The following is a 20,168-nucleotide window of genomic DNA, read 5'->3' on the forward strand; positions in this document are numbered from 1 at the left end:
ATGACCAAAATAATTTCCGATCTATTATTATTACACAATTATGTCATTACAGATATCTATGCCAGACAGGATAACACCATACTGAAATGAGCAAACTGTTACTTTAATGGCAGCAGGGCTGTACAATTACTTTTTTTAGGTGTTCACACTAGTGCGATAGTGAACTAAAAAAAATCATTAGCACAAATTCAAATTCATTATCACCCAGAAGAGTATGGTTAAAATAGTTGTATTGTTATTTTAAAATCATTTTTCAAATCAACAGTTTTGATGTAATGCAATAATGAGTCATTTGATAGAATTATATATTTTTATTACTATAAATATTTATAAAAAGGTAAATCATGGTGCTGCAACTCCATGACTGGGCAATGGCCCTCACCACCACAAAATATGGATGAAAAAAAATATATATATTTGATTGGAGAGTCATCTGGCTTCATATTTTGTTAAGGCAGCTTTCTGAATTTACTCTGCAAATAATGGCACAGTATCACATTTATACATAGATTATACCTTACTGTGGCTGCTCAAAGAAACCAGCTTTTTTTTTCATTATGTCATCAAATTTCAAAATTGAGCTCCTGACCCATAACTGCATGATTTTATACATTACATTGCTGCCAAACGATTGGCTGGTTAGATAATCGCAAGAATAAGTAGATGTACAGGTGTACCTAATAAAGTGGCCGGTGAGTGTATGTACCTGCAGAAGTGTGGCTGTGTATATTATAATGATTTTTGCGATCTACGGTGGTGTGTGAGACATATGTTCTCCTTTCTTTACATTTGACTGTGTTGTAAACACCTGCTTGCAACCATGCTTTTGTCCGAGTCATGTAACGTCTGTCTTTGCCGGTCACAGTAAGGAATTTTCATAGAATGAACATATTCAATTATTAATAGTTATCAGCTTTTTCCATCACCTCAGTTATCGGTATCATCAAAATCCAATATCAGTTGACCTCTAATGATAACCACAAGTCAGGAGAGAGAAAAGATAATGGGAAGGTTTTTCATTTTTATTATATACAACATTAATTGAAAATAAAATTGAGCGATTAGCAGATCACTTTGAAACTACATTGAACATTGGTAAAACTAAATGATTATTGGTTCCTATTATAATATATGCAAATAACCTTTATTTGGGATTATATGAAAAGTTTTTGAACCATTAGAAATTCTCTGCATTTTAATATTTTAAAGGACAAATTTCTCTTTTATATTTACATTAATTACTTTTTCATGTCACAATTTCAATTACTAATCCCTACTATTATCCACACATTGACCCAAATCCACACATTGATCAAAAGTCACTGTCTAAGTTTCGAGGGTGCTTTCATTGGCGTCCCCTAAACCTCTGCGGCGACCATTGAGGTGCCCGTTGATTTCCCCGCTGAGGTACCTGTTGAGGTGCCTGTTGAGGTATCTGTTGATGTGGTGCATTAGCAGTAGCATTGAGTAAAGCACATCCAGATGTCAGACAGACTCCAGGAACTCCACGTAGGCCAGGGTGACCCCTCAAACCAGGCTGCCCAACATGACCCTTCTCACCCATCCGACCTGGTTGCCCATCAAATGCCTGGCCAGGACGCCCACGCTGACCTAGTAATTATATTAAAAATAGCCAAGATGTAGATCTGCGCTATAATTTACATGGCAGTATGACTTTTAATTTCCTAAATCTCTATGATGTTTTGATGGAGGGAGAGGTAAATTCTTGTTATGAGCTCTTTATTGTTACCCATTGGTCCCTGGTCCCCAATATGGCCAGGAAGGCCATAACCTTTAGCTCCCTTGTCACCTGTGGCAAAACCAAATGTATTAAGGCATTTAAACAATGTATCTTTGATTTCATTAGCTTGGCTGGGGACATCATTGCTGACCCAATAACAATGTGAAAGATCGGCTTGTCATTTGTAACAGGAAAAACTTAGTGGACTCTACCATACTCCAGCTTGCATTCATGATGTATAATGCAAGGAATGTAGCTTGAATAGCTCGTGCTGACTGAAAAGGTGATGATTTTGTACAATATGAACAGGTAGTGCTACAAAGTTAATGTTTTGAAACTAAGCTAAACATCTAGCTATTCACGAGAAGTTGGTATATTCATAATTAGCCCAGTTCTTAAACTCACTGTTTAGTTAAATAACTTCAATGTAGTTAACTACTTTCTCTTAGTAGCTCATAGTGTAGCTAACTACTTTTCCAAAAGTGTAGCTTGACCATAGTTTAACTACTTTAAAGTAGCTTGCAGCTTGGGAAGCTACAGTTTCAAAGTAGCTTCCCCAATACTAATCTGTAATCCCACCTACATGCAAGCACAAAACATTTGTGTCTATTTTGTTTACATTTTTAACTTGCACACTTTATTTTGCATCTAAACAAGGTAATATCATGGCTAATCCTTCATTAAACACCTTATTTTAACCATTCTTCAATTACACCCCTACACTCATTTGCCAGTAATGGCGTCTGGCAGTGGAGTCACACAGCTGCTCATGTTTAATACAGCTATTACTTTTCTCTGCTGACACTTGCAGGCTAACACTACTTATATATAGATTTTTTTTTTACTATTATTTTTTTTTTTTTTGACAAATAACCCATTGCAAAAGACAACAGTTCTTTTAGAAGGTGAATCCAACATGTGGACTGCCCACTGGGGCAGCTTTTCAACCAGCTGAGAAGTATTTGTTATACTAATTCATCAGTGCGTGAACACAGCCAAGAGCTATGTTGACATAACATTATTGTTTCTCTATACCTTGGCCTGTTCTTTATTTGTAACATATTACGCTATCTGACATCAAGGCAAACACATTTGTTTCAAATGTGTAAGCACCAACGTGGAGGACCACTCTAGTGTTGGTGTATGGTCAGTAGGCTACTATTTGTAATCTGTACAGTATGGAGATGGTTTACCTGATGAGCCCTGTCTGCCCTGGTCACCGGACTCTCCATAGAATCCCTGCTGCCCAATTTCTCCTTTAAAACCATCAATGCCAGGGTTGCCCTGTTAAAATGGCATTTAAAGAAGTTGAAAATGTAGTCATTTGTTAGTAAGCTGTTATTTTGAATACACTTTTATCATTGACTTATGGAACACTTATTACTGGTACAATCCCCCAGAGCAACCTAGGGTTGAGAGCCTTGCTCAGGGGCACAACTGTAATAAGGGAGCTGTGGGAATCAAACCAGCAACATTTAAATCAAACTACTATTTTTATTACTTTTATTGTGAATGTATTTATTATTTGTTTATTTATTTTTTGAAGCTTGACAGCCACTGATCAGTCTACTTTTTGTTTGGAACTAGGGCTGGGTAAAAATATAGATTTTCTGAGTAATCGCAATTTTCATTTGAACAATCTGATATAGATTTTTTTTTTTTATATTTTACTTTGTGTGCAGCCCCTACAATGCAATCAAGTCCGTAACCAGGGTTTGAAAATTAGAGAGGTCCGGGCTGGGGTGTCAAGAATAGTACCAAAATTAAAATTATGTTTTTACCAATGAGGTTGCGAAACATCAGCTACTAAAATTAATGAAAAAGCATAGCTTTCATCATGGCCACTGTTCGCATATTGGACATATTTCATACTGTAGTCTGTAGTACAGATGGTGTAGTGTAGTGTGCTACCATTTTTGAACGTTTCAGATAATGTCATGATGATCATCAGGACCGGATTAAGATGCCACTGGACATAAAGACATAGAGTTTTCTTATAGAAGATGTGAGTTTTTTTTCTTCAGTGACTTATCTGTTATTTTACATGTTTTCTAAAGTCATATAATAGATGTGTGTGAGGAACCGAAATTGGGAAACTGTTACCTTTGAGACATAATTCTTTATTCCACCAGGGGGCGCTTGACGGCTCAGAAAACTGAATCCTCCATTGATCTGCATTCAAATCTCAAGACGTTTTTATATAATTGGAGACATATTTAAACTGGATAGTAATTTTTAATAAAAAATGATAATTGCTATGATTCGTACGAATGGATGGAATCCCGCCGCAGCACTATCTATGCAATCATTGTCTTAAACTACTCATCCATCCAGTAACTGTGATTGGTACATGCTGACAAGGTGCTGACCAGAAAAAACAAAAAGGTGCCAAGTGACAGCGCCATCAATGTGCTGCTTTAGCAGTGGTCTGGACCTCTGGACAATAATTTACAGCTGATTAATGATATTAAAAACTTTCTGAATAATTACTAAATGAAAAATCTGACATTTGCAATTATTCATACCTGTGGATGGAAACTCGCCACAATAATCGACTGTGATTGGTCCATCCTGGCCTGCGCTGAGAAAAGTAACAGGTGCCACATGACAGCGCTGTGTATGTGCTGATGTCTGGACAGTAATTTACAGCCGATTAATGATATTAAAAACTTTTTGTATAAATATTTAACTAAATATTCAATGCGCTGCACTATATAGTGAACTTGACTGATATGAACTGACCTAAGGCAATACAATTTTTTAGTCGCGTGTTGTTTAGTTGTATATAGTTTCAAATTTTATTTTGGAATATGAAAAATTTCCAGAGGTCCGGTCCTTGGTATCCTCATAGCTGGTTACGGCCATGAATATGAGTAAATCATTCACATATGTGACCAAACTGGAACTAAAAATGCAACTATGCAACTAAAAATGTCTATAATTAGCCAATGGATGGTAAATGCTCAGATTCCACTCATCACTGATTGAGTAGTATAATGGATTAGAAGTTCAGCACAGAGATAATTTTTATGCGTGCTCAGAGTAAAAGTTTGGTTTGACTCGTTCCATGAAATGTGTGTCCGAAGACAAGAGCCACGCAATCCTTTTTTTTTCATATGTAAAGAAAGTGGACATAACTGACATATATCCAAATGAATCAGAATCTAAATCGAATCGCGAGCTTGTGAATTAAAATCGAATTTGGACATCTTTATCAATACCCAGCCCTATTTGGAACAGAGTAGCTTGGACATTCTGCAAAACATTTTCTTTTAGAATAAAGTCATACAGGTCTAAAAACAACATGAGGGTGAGTAAATGGTGACTATTTTTATCACTATCCTTTATGTAATTATAAAGTGAGGCACTTTTCAGACATGACCAAAATAATTCTGAATTCTCTGCCTTGCTGACCCTGAAACTTTAAAAAAAGAAAACCTCTCTAGGTCATGTGTAGTTATTTTACAGCCTTTTATATTTTACATGTTTAAATTTGAAGCTCTGTAAATTTTTATCAGCCTTTGGGCCCCTTGAGTGAAAATGTTCGAGAAGTCCGAAAAAAATCTTTGCTAGAGAAATATGGAAAGGTTTCCACTCCACTGAAGGTGGGATTCATTCCAAAAACCATTCAACACAGAGCAAGTGCCTTGTCTGTGACTTCCTATTTTTCTTCACAGGGACTTGGAAATTCTGAATGTTTTAATTCCAACCCTTACTGCCAAACAGTGCTGCACGTTCTCCAGAGGCCTTCCCACTATGTACATATCAAACTTGGCCTAGAAGAAAGTTGATGTATGGACCGTTTTCTTCCTTGGTTTACTATGGCAAAAACAGGTTTAACATGTGCTATCTTCAAGTGTGTGATGTATAAAACAAACCACATCTAAATGCTGTTTTTCAAAGACTAGCAAACTTGATACTGCTTCATCATTATAGTGGTTTTTGGGTGTTATTCTTGTCCGGGGTGGGAAACTTACTGGAGGTCCAGTTGGTCCCTTAGGCCCTGGTGGACCTGGGGCGCCCATGGGCACCTCTCCATAGAGTGGGCACACAGCTGCACACGTCCTCCTCACAGAGTTAGCAAAGGTGGACATCTGCTCCAGCACAATCCGCTTGCACACCTCGATAACATGTTGAGCAGGAAGAGTGGGGCCCTAGGAAAGAGATCATTAGCACTGAGATGGCTGGCCTGAAACATGGAGCTCAGATTAGTGTGCCTCTCGCCCGTGGTAGTCTGGAAGTGGGTGGCTGTGTAATGAAGACGAAACAAATACAGCCAACAATATTTCAACAGCCTTATTATGGATTTAAAGCCACAGTAAATGAAAACCTTGCCCTAAGCTGCAGAGAAAGCCGCATTAATGAGAAAGCGTTTACTAGCGATCTCAACACCAAAATAGTAACCACATATTTCATGCATGTTACGGCAATTGCCACAAGGGCCGTATCTCCCGGAAGCTCAGAAGACTATATCTGAAGGTGGTGCTTGTTAGTCCACTAGAAAAATGCAAATGAAAGACACTTCATAAACAAAACCTGTAAACATGCATTCAGGTTGTCCAAAGTAAGAAGGAAGATTTGAATTTTACCTTTTTATGGACCATAACAAAGTCCCTTTTAGGCAAGTTAGTCCACTTGGTGGCCATCTTGGCAACAAGAGATAGTTAATAGTCATGCAAGTCAATAGACATGCAAGTACAGCTCCTATTCACTTGACTGGGGAAAGGTGAAGTTTAAAAAACATATTTCAATCACTAATGCTGTAAATGCATTATACATCAGTTTTGCTTCTTTAGCTGAATTGAGGCTAAAAACTCTTTATGAAGTGGATTCAGCTTATGCACATTCTAGAGCAATAAAATGAAGCACTACCGATTAACTATTTTAGCGGAAAGGCGGGACTTCTTTTCCTACAGAGCCACTGTAGGATCTGTCACAAATGATGCACTGGATACATGCAGACTTGTGGCTTTCCTTTGAATGTATCCATGAAATCCACGATTCTGGATTGTCTTAAGTTTCAGAAGGAAGCTCACGACTGCCCTCTTTTTGGCATCGACCTGCCCTTTTGCAGAGCCCACACTCATGCAAACTTCACAGTGGACTGTAGACTATTTCAGTTGTTAGTATTGCACGTATCCAGCCATCTCGCTTTATTGCAACGGTTCATGCGTCCATTTGCGGTTGCTTTTTCAGAGATCTAGACACTTTAACTTCCATTAGTTTTAAGCATCCAGAGATCATCTAGCCATCAAACAACATGGTCTACATTTTTATAATGTCATTTTATGATAACAGTTTATGTTATTCGTGTTAAAGTCACTATGAATGAAGCACCTCCCACTGTTTTGAATTAGTTTGAACACTAGCAGGAAATGTTTAAGGAACAAAGACATCACTTCCTTAAACCGACAAATAGTCCTTGAAATGGTCAATAGAGCACAAGAGTCTGGTTCTGGAAGTAAAAATCACATTTTGTCCATAGGTAAATAATTTTTAACAATAACTTATTAACCTTTAAAGACACCCGTACCATGATCTCCAAGGTTGTTAATGGATGGTATATGCTTCTGTTGAAGCCATCAGTCTGTGTTATTAAACTGTGTTTAATAGCCAGATTTTTGATGAACTACACTACCCATGTTCCTGAAGAGAAATGCTCCACCAATCAGAGAATCGCAGCCAACAAAGTGCGCCAAACAAGCTCTGCACGACGGCCTACTTACATGATGCAATGCGGATGACGCAATCGAGTCAGTCTCCCTACACTCTCAAACTACTAATATATTTGCAAATATCTGAATATTTTGGCAATAAAATATATTTTTTCTCCTCTAAGTATTTTTTATGTACTTACAAGCAACGGCTTTTTTTTTGGGACTGTACGTTCATTCCCTCGCGAGAGACGTTTAGTACACAGTCTTGTACCTTTTTCTTTTTGTCTGATCTTTTTGCTTGAAACTTTGAAATTCACCTCTGAGCTGGTTGGTTTTGTTTATGGCTGAGATTTTTTTTTATGAAGGACATTATGAAATCCCTATGGAAGAAATGAATGGGAAAAATACTTCCGGAACCAAGATGGCTGAAAAAGTGGGCAGGCACTGTACAATGTACTACTAGGCAATGTACAACTTTTAGACTTACCGGTGGGCCTGGTGGGCCCTGAAAGCCAAATGGACCACCATCTCCTCTCACACCCTTGGACCCGACACTGCCTTTTCTACCCAGCTCTCCAGTGGGGCCTCGTTTTCCTCTTCCTCCCTGTTCTCTTAGCACACCCCCGTCTCCAGTCTGAACCACAAACAAATACAGACACACCCATAAACAAACAAGTACACTTTCATACAGTGTACAAATTTATGTATGATACCTCGACAGCAAGCTGTTTCCTGGAAAGAAATACGAAATGAAATTCAAACAATACGCTGATGTGGCGATCAGATGCATCTTTCCAAAACAGGATTTCTACAGCTGGTGTGACAATGGACAGACCAATTCCTGAAAAAATCTCCATGTGGTTATTCGAATTGCAATAGTGAACAATCACTGTCACTTCTTACCCTGCCTTTAAGTCCTTTGACTCCTTTTGCACCCTGTGGAAAAGTATAGAGATGTGAGAAAATAGAACCACATGATAATCTGAAATATGTAAACAGGAAATCAAATGCATTTGAGTCAGTAACTACCTTCTGTCCTTTGTTTCCCTGGACCCCCTGAATGCCAGTGTCGCCCTGTAAGATACAAAAGCACAACTTTCACAATTGCATTGTAGCTTTTGTCCAAGAAATATGATGAGATGTAGTTGATGGCCAATGTGTTGCAAGGGGAAACCCCAAAATTCTGATGCTGCTATCAACATTTTGTGTTTGTGTAAAAGAGAGCTGCAAAACTCTGGAAAACTGTGTGCTGTAATGTGTCCTAATCGGAAAATTGCCCTGGAATTTTACACATTAGCTCAAGCTGTAATTTTGTGAACTCTGACTTTCTTCTACTCTGCACAACGAACATGACGTTCTAAGTGTTTGTTTTTAATGTTTCTGCTCTTACCAGAACTATTTTTATATTTTTTTCTGTATGTGTGTGCATTTGAGTTCAAAGTCCAAAGGCTCCATCTTTTTTTTTCCTTTTTTTTTTTTTTTTTTTTTTTTTTTAAATGAATAATAACTACAGGAACAAAACCAATACTTTCCATTTTCTAAATTCTCCCCATGTGTATTACATAACACATTAATACAACATCAGGCTCTTACTCTGATGAAATTTTTTTTCAAGTTTCATAAAATGTGTTGTAAGTAAATATGTTTTTAATGCATTGAAGAGTCATCAATACTTTAAGAAAACATCCACGTGATGCTGAAATAATGTTTAGAAAACAGATGGCCTACGCACGAGTTGATATGGCTCTTACCATATGATCTTTCACATCTAATGCTGGAGCCTATGTAGAAATATGATTATTTTCAAATATATCTATGAAAGTCTTGTCCACATGGACATTTATTGGCATGTATAGAGATCTTCTCAGAAGTTTAGATATCAGTGGAGGGCTAATGCTGGAAAGAGAACAGAGTAGTCAACAGTTTCAGTCTAACTCACTTTGTAGTGTGACGGCACCCAGAGCCAAGTGACTGCATGCAGCCAAAAACTGCTGTGCTAACTAGTGTAGAGCTGTGCATCACAGACATGACTGCAGTGTGAAAACATGCTGGGTTTTTACGTAGTTAGATGACGCCAGGTATGTTCTTGAAATGCCGGCAGCAGAAGACTTTTCTCCATTCACTGTTTTGGTGAATGTATCGGTTCAAAAAGACACTACAGCAATTTGTCAAGGCCCAAACTAATTTGATGACATGTTGTACAAGTATGCATTTCATAAATGTTAATATAGTTGTCTATCACAGAAGTTCTCTACAGAAGCCTATTTGTACATTAGACTGTGTGCTGCTCACTGTAAATGCTGACATCATCATAATTTATTATCGAGGAAAGGGCTTTTAAGAAAGCCTAGGTTAACTTTTTCTGCATGGTGGAAATGGATGGGTGACCTGAAATCTTCCATATTTATTTATATAGCTAAAGCATTTTCCCCCTATAAATAACATCACTATATTTTGTAAATTGATGAAGTTTTTAATCTATTTAATTGCATAATAATGCTGATTAATTAATTGAATTAATCCCAATTCATATAAAATGTGATAATATAAAGGCCTATTAACTTAAAAGTTATAAAAATGTAATATAACAAATACAATAATTCAGATGATTCAAATACATAATATTATTGTGGCAGAAATAAAGCATTGATTAGAGTAGACCAATAAAAAAAGTAGTTTTAGAAGTCAATATATTGTTTGTTTTATTTCCATATACTGTAATTGAACATAAGGCTATTTTTGCCAACTCTAGACAACAATACATTTTCAACTGAATTCATCAATCTTTTACCAGATGTGTCCTGTCTGTGTTATTTAAAAGGTTTGTCTATGTACACATGTGTCAGACAGATGCTCTTGGAGCATCTCACTTAAGTTGTGTCACAGATCAGCATGTTTTACCATGTTTTAGGATACTGTGTCAAGTTAAAAGTAGGTCACGAGAGCTCTGCATTCTATTGTGCTCTGTCCAGCTATGTTTGTTAGCAAAAGCATGTAATTAGTGAAAGGCTCCTTATTTATTTTGTGCTGCCTGCTTTTGATGGTATACGAGTCGCGTTGCCTGTACAGCTCAGGGAACCGCCCACTCTCACCTATGTCTATGTCTATAATAAATGCTTATTATAGAATTTATGTATGGGTCAGGGGGCATAATTTATTGCATCAATTTTATTAACATGTTATTTTTCATATGATTAAGTACACAAAATGAACACAAACTTAAACTGACAGCCCTAATTTCAAAGCATTTTTTGCTTAGATGGCCACAGGTTTGCTGCACTCATTGCACCCATTGAAGCTCTGCTATAGTTCCAGTGTATAGATGAAGCAGTGAGGGTACTACACAAAGGTATTAAAAAAAAAAAAGGACTATCAGAGTTTTGAATCATAGGTATTTTTGCATTTTAGACTGCCGAAATAATCTGGGATATCTGGGGGCAGTAAACCGATACTGACACTTGATCTTACACATCTGCAGTAACCCCTCCATAAAGTCTGCTGCATGACAGAACATAAATGAACTGATGTAGAAATATGTTAGATTTACAGGACAAAGATTTATAACAGATGATTTACATAACACCCGGACCACAGCTCTGTCAAGCCGTGCTATGTCAACTTGCAACTTCTTGCAAGATTCAAAATGTCCTTTTAATGAGACAACTTCGTGTTCAGTTTGGGTTAGTCCTAATTAAAAGGCATATTAATTATGCCGTGCATGTACAAGAAATATTCAGATTAAATATTTGAAGATGGCTTTTTGGACATGCTGTAATTGTGAATTGAGATCATTACATTGGGGCCTGGTCTACCAGGTAATCCCACGTGCCCCTATGGAGACATAACATGTTTTAGCATTTTGGAGTGAATAAACTTGAATATTTCAAAAGCTTTAGAATATTTATCCATAATGCTCACAGTTCGTCCAGGGGGCCCAATAAATCCCGGTCTTCCTGGCTTTGCAGCAGATCCCTTGTAACCTTGTGGGCCCTGAAGATTGCATCACTTTATAAATCTACCAGAAGACAGGGTGTATTTTCTCTATGTTGTAGAATCTCAAGGCAAAATATTCAGTTGGCATTTATAGAGGTCACATAGCTTAGTGAAGTGGTGATTTCTTTCAATGAGCACTTACTGTGGGTCCTGGAGGGCCCATGTTCCCTGGAGGCCCTTATTCGCCTTTTTCACCCTGTGTGAAATACAGTCCATTACATAACCATCAAAACTATACTGGGTCTGGTTGCAATTTTGATTCTAATTCCACTTTTTATACAGTTTGTGAAGTACTGTGAGGAAGAACTCATTCAATAGTTCTCAAATCAGTCAATAGTTGTTTAAATAGTGAATCAATTCAACAATTAATCAGATTACACCCGCTGCGATGTACTGTATGTTTGTGTTGAGAACAACTCAACAGAAAGATGTATTGTCTCTATATTGTCTTTATGTTACGGTATTTAGTGATAACTGATCACATTCGATTCAGAGTGTAAAATCACAACTAAAATATAATTTATTTTGCCATGGTGCAGTAGATTCAGTAACAGTGCAGGAAACACTGGCAGAATATTTTAGGATGGTGTTCTGTCTCGATTCCTAACACCTAAATTTCTTACGAGGTTGAAAATGAAAAGTTTGGTCACCCTTTCACCAGCTTGTCCATTTTTTCCCTCAAGTCCCTGTGGTCCTTGATAAGCCTGCAGGTGATAAACCATGAGATCAGAAACAAGATAGTGGGTATGAAAACATAGAACAAAACATATTGAAGAGTTCAGTTTAAACATCTGTACCTCAATACCAGGGTCTCCATCTCGCCCAGGCAAACCCTGATCACCGATGATACCCTGAAATATTCCAACATGTCAGCACTTGACCTGGTCAATAACTCAACAGATCAGTTGTTATCATGACTGGTTGATAAGTGACAAACCTTTCCTCCCATTCCACCAACTCTTCCTATTGGGCCTTGAAAAGATTAAGGTGTACCCTCATGCATAGAGGCTAATTCTTTTCCATAGTCCACGTGATTGATTAAACTTTGCAGAGGAGTGTCATAAGCAGTATGATTTGTGGGAATGTGAGAACGTAGTAACTAGAATACGTACTGGCTTTCCCTTTTCTCCAGGTGTTCCTCGCTCACCGGGATCTCCCACAATTCCCTGTCACAGCAGAGACTGACTATAAACATGTAGTCATAAACTCTCGAGATTACCATGACTGTTGCATCATTTAAAAAAAAAAAAAGACCAACAATCCAGCTTTACTACTTGTGGTAGCAACTGACTGCATATACTTTACCAGGACTTCCACACAAGTTTGGTTGAGTGAGAATCTATACATGATTTTCAAAAATTATTGAACTGAGCTTTAATTTACCCAAAGCCGCAATATTTTTTGGCTTGTTTAACACTTGCTTTTCAAAGCTGGCATTTTGAAACAATTAAGTTGATGCTTAAATTATGTCCCTGCCAACAGTTTAATTCCTGTTCAAACCCAAAGACCTCATAGAAATCTGAAGACTGTGGGTTTCCTAGAAGCTTTTGCCTTGTTCTACCAGGCTTTGGGTGGGGGGAGGGGGGTCTTTATTCTCTTGTGGGGCTCCAAAAACCTTTAGGTGCTTCAGGGGTGAATCTAATGATACCCATCAAGAACATCAAAAGTGTCTTTCATTTCGAAATGAAAATAAAATAAATAATATTTATATTAAAAATATATATTTTGCTGAAAGAAAATGAAGCCTATTTTTAGGACAATTAAGATATTACAGGTTTTTATATAGTTTTTAATAATTTTTATAATTTTTTTAATCACAAATTGTACTTATTATAATGCAATATACTGTATATTATGTATATATATACTGTTATATAACTATTGCATAGTATTTGGAGCAACAAAAATTATTTGGAGCAACAATATCAGCGTGCGGATAATATTATTTTATTTAATTAATATTTATTCATAAATACAATTTTTATTTTTATTTTTTTTCTTAGTATTTGATGTACTACCTTGATTTATGCTGATGTAAATGTATAAATAATATTTTGTTTTACTGTGATATAGTAAAAAAAAAGCTGTTTTACAGTAATAAGAATAAATTAACAAAGAAAACTCTAACGTAAAATGCCTGGATACATTATAGTAATGAGAATTTGGGGGGAAATAGTTGCTTAATTGTCATAAAAAATAATGTCACAATGTCGAAATATCAATTGTCCTGAAAATAGGCTCCATTTTATTTTTGGTAAATATCGTTAATTTCCTTTATATGAACCGAATATTTTTTAGTGAGATTTACTCCAAACAGTGCTAAAATATTTTCACCTTAAAAATTCCACCTTAAGCCTTTTCTATAAATACAATGATGAATCATTCAGTTTGTGCACACTCATTTAGTAACCCACAAGGTGATAGATTTTGAATTTAAGAGCGGCCTTTGGGTCTTAAATGTCATGAAGCACAATGCTGAATGTCCCAAGTCTGCTTTTTATACCTGGCGACCCCGTGGTCCTCGAGATCCTTCAGCACCAGGTAAACCCTCACTTCCCTGTTGTAATAAGACATGGGAATTATGAGATTTGTTAACAAAACAGAGAAAATCTGTTTCAGAGACAATAATAAACCAGACTAAAGGAGAAAACTTGCCTTCATTCCCTGATATCCCGCAATACCCTCGTATCCCCGTTCTCCTGATGCACCCTGGGAGATGTGGTGTGGAACACATGAGTCATTCATATCCACAATAACACAAGCCATCGTGCATAAATTGTTTGAAGAAAATGTTCTAGAGCAAAACGTACAACTTCCCCTGGCCGTCCAGTTTCACCCTGCTCTCCTGGAGGCCCTCGCACTCCCTGTGATCAGATGGACAGTATCACAGCTTAACACTTATAAGTCAAGGATAATGGATTGCTTACCCTGATGTCCTTAAGATGAGTCATGCAGAAGCAAATAATCATTACATCTGTGAACTAATTTGTAAATAAAGTGCCAGCTAAATTTACTCATGCACTTAAAGGGATAGTTCATCCAAAAAATAAAATTCTCTTATCATTTACTCACTCTCATGTCATCCCAGATGTGTCTGACTGTCTTCTGCAGAACACAAATTAAGATTTTTAGAAGAATATCTCAGCTCTGTAGGTCCATGCAATGCAAGTGAATGGTGACCAGAACTCTGAAGGTCCAAATATCACATAAAGGCATCATAAAAGTAATCCATATGACTCCAGTGGTTTAAATCAACGTCTTCTGAAGCGATCCAATCAATCCTTCCTATAGCGCCATCTAGTGTTCTGCATATGCGTCAAGCACTAGAAGTGTAATCGAGCTTGAAATCACAATTGCCAAGGAGACTGCTGTCAAGATGTACAGTGAAAAAGGAGTTACATTTTGGTCTGTTCTCACCCAAAATCGATTGGATCGCTTCTTAAGATATGAATTAAACCAATGGAGTCACACTGTATGGATTACTTTTATGATACCTTTATGTAAAATCTGGACCTTCAGATTTCTGGTCACCATTCTCTTGCCTTGTATGGACCTACAGAGCTGAGATATACTTCTAAAAATCTTCATTTGTGTTCAGCAGAAGAAAGAAAGTCATACACATCTGGGATGACATGAGGGTGAGTAAATGATAAGAGAATTTTCATTTTTGGGTGAACTCTCCCAGTAGGCCATGTCTTGCATTAGATAACAAGATATCAATGCAAGTGGCATCTGTAAACAAATTATGCTTTTATCAGATCCAACTTTTCTGAGCCATTTTTGAAATGACTTTTTACCAAGGAGTAAAGGTTTGACTGGTTTGAGCAGTTAGCCCAAAGTAGAGGCCATAACCACACCATTCTGAAGGCAGAAGGCATCTTTCTCTATTGACAGCATTCAAAAGTACAGTAGTTGAGTATTAAGACATGCCTGGATGATATTTTTCTGCTGCTCCAAAGTGATTAGTCGCACGGCATTTATGGCTCGGTTGCTTGGCTGCACAAGCCAAGAAACTGCAATTGAAAATATAGCTGCAAGTAGTGATGACGGGCCCAAGCACCATGGGTCCATTTCCACCCGGTGGCTTTCAGAAAACAATGCCAGGTGGCGCTATGGCCATGACCCAAAATATTCACATCCATGTGATTAGCCCCCAAGACTAAAAATACATCTCAATTTTGATCTAAATCACTCATTGCACACAGAAGATATGAGACACTTCCTGTTTTCCATTTTTCGCCATTAATTTAATAACTCGCCATGGCAACACCGTATCAAAAATCTGTTCACAATTTAGCATCTTTAGTGTCTTGGCATAATATCGTCTAAATGTGACAGTTTTATGCATCCCCTAGGAGGAGTATTTAAAAGTTCAGAGACTGCAATTCTCAAAAAATACAAAATGGCCGACTTCCTGTTGATGAGAACTATATATGTACCAATTTTGGTGAATGTATGTGAAAATGGGGGTGCAACAGAGGCCATCTTACATGCCCATTTTAAACCTGTTAATTGTCACTGGCCAAGAGGTGGGCTGTTTGAGTGTGGCTAAAAAACAAATGCTTTGTTTTATATCAAAACCTTCATTAATGTTCACATACTTAGTATCAAATCAAAGCTTAAAAACTCAACTTTGAACTTTCTGCAGTCTATTTTGCAATTAGAACATTACAGTGAAAAATATATTTTAAAATGTTAAAAGAGTGCATTTTTAAAACATGCAACATGTGAGCGACAGAAGGTTACTTATTTTTCTTGTTCTCTGCTTATGATCCAATCCAATGATTGAAGAAAAAAACAGCATGCATTTCATTAGGCTCGTTTGAAGAAAAAACAGCATGCATTTCATTCGGCTCGTTTGAGATGAGCAAGTTCTGCGCAGAACTGATCACCAGTGATCACAAACAGGTGCATCTGACTTGCTGTGATATCATGACCACGTATGTGAAAAATACTGCAGCGAGAGCAAGGTGGCCGCAGTTGTAGCAGGCAGGTGATACAGTTGCTTTTTCCGAGTTGCGCAAACTGCGAGCACTCTTTTTTAAAATGTTTGATTTTTTTATCGCTAATATAATGTTTTTATGTGTATAAATTATATGTGAATATTCCCAACATTCTGACAGTGCAATCTCTGTATGGGATATGTGATTGGTATCATATTTCTGAAATATCTAAAATACGTGTCTTTATTAAACAAAAAAAAAATTATGGAAAGACACGTCTTATGGGAGAAATTAAATAACAGGTGCATTGAGTGTTTTGTTCATATTTATTTTCATTTAAAAGCAACAGAATTTTAATTGCATTCACTTTATTAACAACAAAGCACTTGAACATGAATCACGCGATATCTGCCTTTGATCTCGTAGCGGCTGATCCACTATGAGAAGTGAGAACTGTCCGATTTGACAGCTCTTATTTCACTCCTCCCCAGACTGCACCAGCCTGCTCTCATCACTTTCAAGGAGAGGCGTTTGACCTCTCAAACGAGCCTAACATGAGGGTCCACTGGTAAAAATGGACTCAACCATTTTATCCAAAACATTGAAAATAGGGGGTAAATGGGGAAAAAACCCAACTAATCCTCTATTTTTATGTTATCATGTAATCAAAAATGTCAAATTTCAATAAAATATTGATAGTAATTAATTTTTATGCAATCAAAATCGATCACTGTGTCCGAAATCATTCACTCATTTACTATTTCCTATATATTGAATGGCAGTGAGTGCACTATATCTCAGTAGTGAGTGAACGAAATAAGTGAGTAAATTTGGATGCTGACGTATACACTGAGCATCGGAGCTCTGGGGCTGTCGCAGATACAACGTCAACATATGAACTTTTAAAATACTTGGGTCCAGTTGCATAAAGCACCTTAAGTTTAATTTTCCCTTAAGAACGCCCTAAAGTTTCCCTTAAAATTAAAGGAGTTGCAGAAAATAACAATTAAGTGTTATTTAAGGGGTTTATAAGTAAAACATCATAATCCCTTTCGGTTTCCCTTAAAGTCACTCTGAAGTGCCTTGACAAGCGAGGTTGGAGTTACTGTTTTAACATATTTCCTACTAGAGAGAGGGTCACGTGACGCCATGCGAGAAGCAGACGTGTGAGCGGCTAGCTCTGCGCACTTTACTGTTTTTAAAAAAAAATAATTTCATGTTATAACCAGTGAGATTCAATTCACGCAGTTACATATTTGCTCTTTGAGGTAAACATGGCAAAGAAGTCAAAATCCTCAGACTCTGGAGACATTAAAAGACACTTACGTGTTCAAGCTGAGGCCCTGCGAGCCGGGGACTCGAGTTGGAAAGCACGTCGGGAGATGAAATCCAGCGTCAACTGTCCAACAAATCTTGGTGACACTGACGAAGGTTGTTGATGACTTGGAGGATCTCGCTGTAATACGTCGATCAATTATGGCGATGGAAACAAAATTCTCTGAATTGGTCACGAGAGTGTCAGAAGTTGAGAAACGACTCGATTATCTGGAATCATCAGAAAGGGAATTATCCGCTAATCCGCCCACGTCCAAAATAAATTTGGAATTTATTTTTTAAAAACTGGAAGATCTTGAAAATAGGAATCAAAGGAACAATATTCAAATTGTTGGAATTCCTGAGCGTGAAGAGGGCAGAGATATGGTGTAATTCCTGGACGAGCTCTTCCCGAGTCTGCTCGACATAACAGGCCATAAGCTGGAAATCAAGCGAGCTCACAGAGTTCCAGCTCAGAGATCTGCGAGGGAGACAGGCCTCGATCAATTCTGGCCAAATTTCTGAGATCACACGATAAAGATCTCGTGTTGTGCCAGGCGAGGAGCAAAGGAAAGCTTTCTTGGAAGAATCACAATATTTTCTTGTTTCCAGATTTTGCGAATTCGACAAGAGAGAAACGCGATCGGTTCAAGGAATGTAAGAAACTCTTACATCAATGGAAGATCGTTTTTGCACTGATGTTTCCGGCCAAACTGAGAAAAGACACCAAGGACAGCAGCAAAGTATTTTTATGCCCCAAAAAGGCACTGGCCTTCATACAAACTATGGGTGAGTAAACCATTGGGCGTTTCTTATGTGAGTGGACTGATTCGCTGTTCAGTGTCTCGACTGTCTGAGGAAGTTGCGTGCCATTTTTTTGTTTCTTTCTGCGATGGCTTCGCCTACTGGCTGGAGTTTGTTTTGTGGCATGACACTCCAAGAAACTTTTGCATTGACGGAAGATCGCTTTTACACTGAAGTTCCCGGCCAGATTGAGAATGGACACTATGGATGAATGCAAAATATCCACACGCTCACATAAAGGATGTCTTTTATAAAGTTGACAGACTGAGTAAGTCATGGTGTATTTTTTTTACACAGCCTTCGAGTGAATTTGATTCTTGATCATCCGAGGAACCGGATGCCTGTTTTGTTTCTTTAGGTGCTGGCTCCACCTAGTGGCTGGAGTTTGTTTTGTTGAATAATACTGCCTCGGGTCAGCTGTGGATGAATCTGATCGTTCTTTGTGCTTACACCTCATGTTGGCTGGAGTTTGTTTTGTGGTGTATTTTTAAGGGACATTAGAATGATTATGTCATTTGCTGCATTCATAACAGCCGGCTCACTGAACAATTGTCTGTCTGTCTGAGGAAACTGAATGGCTTTATATCAGCTGGAGTTTGTTTTGTGGAGGAACACACCTTCAAGACAGTTCCATGAATGAATCTACATGTTATTTGTGTTTACTCTGCCTGTTGGCTGGTGTCTGTTTTATAAAGTATTTTCTTTTATGAAATTTTGCCTCACAAAATTTGTGCAGAAGCACCGGCCTTGAGCAATCTGACGGCAAAGTTGTCACGGGGGTTCTCGTATGCGTACATGGACCTTTTGAGTTTAGAGGGATGGACGCCAGTTGGCGCTGTCGTGCATGGGGTTAATGCGCACGTTTTTCTTTTTTCTGTTTGTTTTGTTAGGAGGAAAGTTTGGGGTTTGATTGTTGCATTAATGGGGAATGTGGTCTGTATAATCTTGCTTTTGACACACAATTTATTTTTTTCATTATATCAATGTCAAATGTTAATATGAACGGATTGTCTCTCTCCACATGGAATGTGAATGGGTTGGGGCAACCCATAAAAAGAAGAAAAGTTATTTCTTTTCTTAAGCGTAAGAAATATGATATAGTCTTTCTTCAAGAAACACATCTTTCCCCACAGGAAGCTGAAAAATTTGGGAAGATATGGGGTGGATATGTTTTCTTTAGTGCTGGCTCAAGCAAGAGCAGGGGGGTCATTATACTGATAAATAAACATCTACAATTCAAATGTCTCAAACAGATTAAAGATAAAATAGGAAGAGTCATTATTGTTTTAGAAGACATTCAGGGGCAAAGATTTATTTTGGCTAATATTTATGCACCTAACGCTGATGATCAGGGCTTTTTTATAGATCTTGAGGGGATGTTGCAAGCCACTGGCACCCCTCATGATATAATATTAGGAGGAGACTTTAATCTATTGATGGATTCAGTACTTGATCATAGTGAAGCAAAAGTGTGCAAGCCGCGTAGAGCAACACTGACGCTTCACAGGATGTGTAAAAATCTTGGTCTTGTAGATATTTGGTGACTTTTGAACCCATCTGGGAGGGACTATAAATTTTTTTCATCAGTTCATAAGATTTATTCTAGAATAGATTTTTTTATATCTAAATCTCTCATTTCATCTGTTCTTGATTGCTCAATTGGAAACATCTTAGTCTCAGATCACGCCCTGGTGAGTTTAGAGATGTTGCCACACA

At 37.6% G+C, this 20,168-nt stretch overlaps 1 pseudogene; it reads right to left on the bottom strand.

The window, feature by feature from the left end:
- Positions 1-1,068: 1,068 nt before the first annotated feature.
- LOC127413618 (collagen alpha-1(IX) chain-like) overlaps positions 1,069-20,168 on the bottom strand; it is a 43,292-nt pseudogene continuing 24,192 nt past the window's right edge.

Source organism: Myxocyprinus asiaticus, chromosome 23, assembly GCF_019703515.2.
Source record: "Myxocyprinus asiaticus isolate MX2 ecotype Aquarium Trade chromosome 23, UBuf_Myxa_2, whole genome shotgun sequence".
NCBI classification, from domain to species: Eukaryota; Metazoa; Chordata; class Actinopteri; order Cypriniformes; family Catostomidae; genus Myxocyprinus; species Myxocyprinus asiaticus.